Raw genomic sequence first — 4187 nt, 5'->3', positions numbered from 1 at the left:
ATCATGAAACACAATACACAACATCACATATGCTAGTCTCAAGCTCAAGCGGCTTTATCCTTGTTTTAGACAGCTGAATTGACTAGGAATGAATTTAGAATATAAAATGTTTGTAAATGAGTTTCAAGATCGAATTACGATTCATTTGTATTAAAGTATAATCAATGTATTTATCTATGTTGATTGTATTGGTATATAGATAAAGTAAAACAAAACTATGAAATATAAATTATATTAAAATAAAAAATTTTTATTACAACAGATTCAATAAATTACTTAGCCAACCGTTGGCTTACATGACATCTACTCTAACAATCTCCCACTTTCCCTAGAGCCAACTACCCATAAACTTTAATCTCATTGTTTCGCGATGCTTATCAAACAATGGTCCTTGCAAGGGCTTTGTAAGTGGATCAACCACGTTATCTGTAGAGATGACTCTCTCGACTGAAATATCTCATCTTCCCACGATCTTTCGAATGATGTGGATTTTCCTCAGTATATGTTTGGATAACTGATGAGACCTTGGTTCCTTTGCTGCTTGTGAAATGGAACCAGTGTTGTCGCAGTATACCGGATTTGGATCAACTCCATTAGGAATAACGCCCAAATCTTGGACGAAATTTCTCATCCAAACAGCCTCTTTGGCTGTAGCAGATGCAACAATGTATCCAGCTTCAGTGGTGGAATCCGTAATTGTGTCTTGGTTGGAACTCTTCCAAGAGACAGCCGCACCATTGAGCATGAATATAAAACTAGATGTCGATTTTAAATCATCTACGTCACTTTGGAAGTTAGAATCAGTGTAGCATTCCAATTTTAATTCTCCAACACCCTAGACAATGAACAAGTTCTTAGTCCTCTTTAGGTACTTAAGAATATCTTTCATAGCCTTCCAATGCATTGGATCAGGGTTAACCTCACATCTGCTTGTAACAGTCAAAGCATAAGCAACATCAGGGGCCGTTGATATCATACCATACATGATACTACCAATGGTTGACGCATATGTAATACGTGTCATCACCTGTATCTCTTCATCAGTTTTGGGGCACATTGCTTTAGATAGAGTAACACCGTGACACATTGATAAATATCCTCTCTTGGACTCTCCATAGAGAATTTTTTCAGAATGATATCGATATAAGTCGCTTGGGTGAGCCTCAACGTCCTTTTTGATTTATCTCTATAGATTTTTATTTCTAATACATATGATGCTTCACCCATATCTTTCATGGAAAATTTAATTGGTAACTATACTTTATTTGATTGCAGTAATTCTACATCATTTCCAATGAGTAGAATATTATCAAAATAAATACTAGGAATGTCACTGCACTCCCATTAACTTTCTTGTACACACACGGTTCCTCCGAATTCTTAGTAAAACCAAATTCCTTGATAGTGCCGTCAAATATGAGATTCCAACTTCTTGAAGCCTGCTTGAGACCATATATTGATATATTAAGTTTGCATATCTTATGCTCACTTCCTACTGATGTGTATCCCTGAGATTGTGACGAATATTTTTTAATGTCTTCATTGAGTAATGTTGTATTTACATCCATTTGTCATATTTCATAGTGATATCATGTTGTTGTGGCTAGTGGTATTTTAATGGACTTAAACATAGCAACTGGTGAGAAAATTTCCGCATAGTCAATTCTGTCTTTAAGTATAGCATTTTGCAACCAGCCTTGCCTTGAAGGTCAATAACTTTCCATATGCCCAAACTTTCTTTTGTAGATTCATTTTCATCATATGAGAACGATTCCCTCAGGTAGATCCACTAATATCCAGATTTGGTTTGAATATATAGAGTCAATTTCACACTGCATGGCTTCAAGCCATTTGGATGAATCAGTATCAGATATCGTTTTTTTGAAGTTTATTGGATCACATCCATCACAAGGCTCATCATGGCCTTGTTCATGAAGAATCTTATATCTAGCAGGTGGTCTAATAATCCTATCAGACCTTCTAGGTGCGTGTACTTCAACTACTAGCTGTTGGGGATTATGTTCAACTTCTATAGTTGATGGAGTATCTTGAATTTCTTCAAATTATCTAGATAAAATTTCTTGAAACAAACACTTTTGCTTCCTTGGGATGATCGAAATATTATCCAACAAAATTCTTTGAATATCCCACAAAGTAGCACAAAAAGGATTTTCTATCCAATTTGTCTCTCTTTTACGTAAGCAGGACATCCTCATATTCTCAAGTAAGAATATTTGGAACTTTTTGTATCCATATATCATAAGCGCAAAGCCCCAAAACGATGTAGAAAATTCAGTGAATCTCATCATAGATCGAATCATGTACATCAAAGTTTGATTACGACGTTCAGAAACACCATTCAATTGTGGTATTGCTGGTGGATTCCACTGTGAGAGAATCTCATTCTCTTTTAGATAATCCAAAAATTCAGTACTAAAGTATTCTCCACCTCGATTAGATTGAAGTGTCTTGATACTCCTTTCTAATCGGTTTTCTACCTTTGATCTGAATTCATTGGACTTTTCAAATGCTTCATATTTGTTTCTCATCAAATAGACGTACTCATACCTCGAAGTAAAGGAGTGAAGTAGGATTACCCATATTTTGTGCTAACACTTAGCGGACCACAAATGTCTATGTGGATCAGATCTTGTAGACCATGTGCACGTTCCACATTTCCATTAAAGGGAGTCTTAACCATTTTTTCTTTTAGACATTATTCACAATTAGGTAGAGAATTTATCTCTGACAAGTCAAACATGCATTCTCCCACTAGTTTGTATATATTTCTTTGGGAAATATAACATATTCTAGCATGCCATATTTGTGCGCGATTTGGAGCATCTAATTTTCTTATGTTTGTTGTTGTTTTCATATGTGCTTGGATATTGTTCAATGGAATATCTTTTAATTTTAATTTATAGAGATCATTCATTAATTCGCTGGTTTCTATTAAACATTCATTTCTGTAAATATTTTAAACACTTTTAGCAAAAACACAAGAATAATCATTTCTATCAAGCATAGAAATAGAAATAATATTTTTAACCAACTCAAGAACATAAAAAACGTCTCTCAAAAGTAACTTAAAATTATTGTTTAAAATCAAAGTAACATCTCCAATGGCAGATGCAGCAACCCTTGCTCTATTCCCTAATCTCATAAATGTCTCGCCATCTCTAAATCTCTTGCTTCTTTCCATCACCTGCAAATCATTGCATAGATGAAAACCACATCCGCTATCCAATACTCAAGAAGAAGAATTAATTGAGACATGTACCTCAATGCAAAACATATCGTGGCCAGAACGTTTATGGGCAAGATACTCCGTGCAGTTATGCCTCCAATGTCCAAGCTTGTTGCAGTGGAAACATATATGTTCTGACTTGTCGGACTTTGTGGGCCCAGAGTGGGTTTCTTGTATGGATTTTTTATTAGGCTTGTTCTTCTTGGGTGGGGCAAAAATTTTCTTCCCTCTATTTTGGGGCCCCTTCTTTGTATCTGACTACAAGCCCACTAAAAGATTATGCTTTTCCTTTTTTATTGTGCCTCATATGTAGTAAGCATGTTGATCAACTCTTTAAGGGTGGCCTCAAGCTTATTCATATTAAAATTGACCAAGAATCCATCGAAGGAGGGGTGCAGTGACAGCAAGAGAATATTAGTCGAGAGCTCACTAGGAATAAACACGCCGAGTCCCACCAACTTCTCAATGAGCCCAATCATCCTAACATCATGCTTATGGACCGAAGTCCCATCTTGCAGGCGTGTAGTCATGAGTTCCTTAATAGTAGCATGGCTTTCTGAAAGAGTTTGTGCACCATACAACTCTCTCTTTCAGATGAATGTGAATGTCAACAAAATTCACCGCCTCCTCGAACCTCCTCCGCGGTTCATTCGACATAGAAGCTAACATGTAACTTTTAGCTTGAAGATCATGGTCCCACCATTTCTCAATATTAGCCAATTCAGTCTCACTGACGTCCGAAGGTGCTCTCCTTGGTGGTTCTTATCAAGCACATACGCAATTCTTTCCGAGTTCAGAAAAATCATTAAATTTCGAAACCAATCATTATAGTTAGAGCCAGTCAACTTGTTTTGATCGAAAATGATTGAAAGAGGGTTACGAGACGTCATCGTAAATATACTGAAAAATAAAATAGATCATGATTAATGATTATTTTAAA

Source organism: Primulina tabacum, chromosome 18 (genome assembly GCF_025594145.1).
Source record: "Primulina tabacum isolate GXHZ01 chromosome 18, ASM2559414v2, whole genome shotgun sequence".
Classification (NCBI taxonomy): Eukaryota; Viridiplantae; Streptophyta; class Magnoliopsida; order Lamiales; family Gesneriaceae; genus Primulina; species Primulina tabacum.
Note: the sequence above shows the minus strand (reverse complement) of the source record.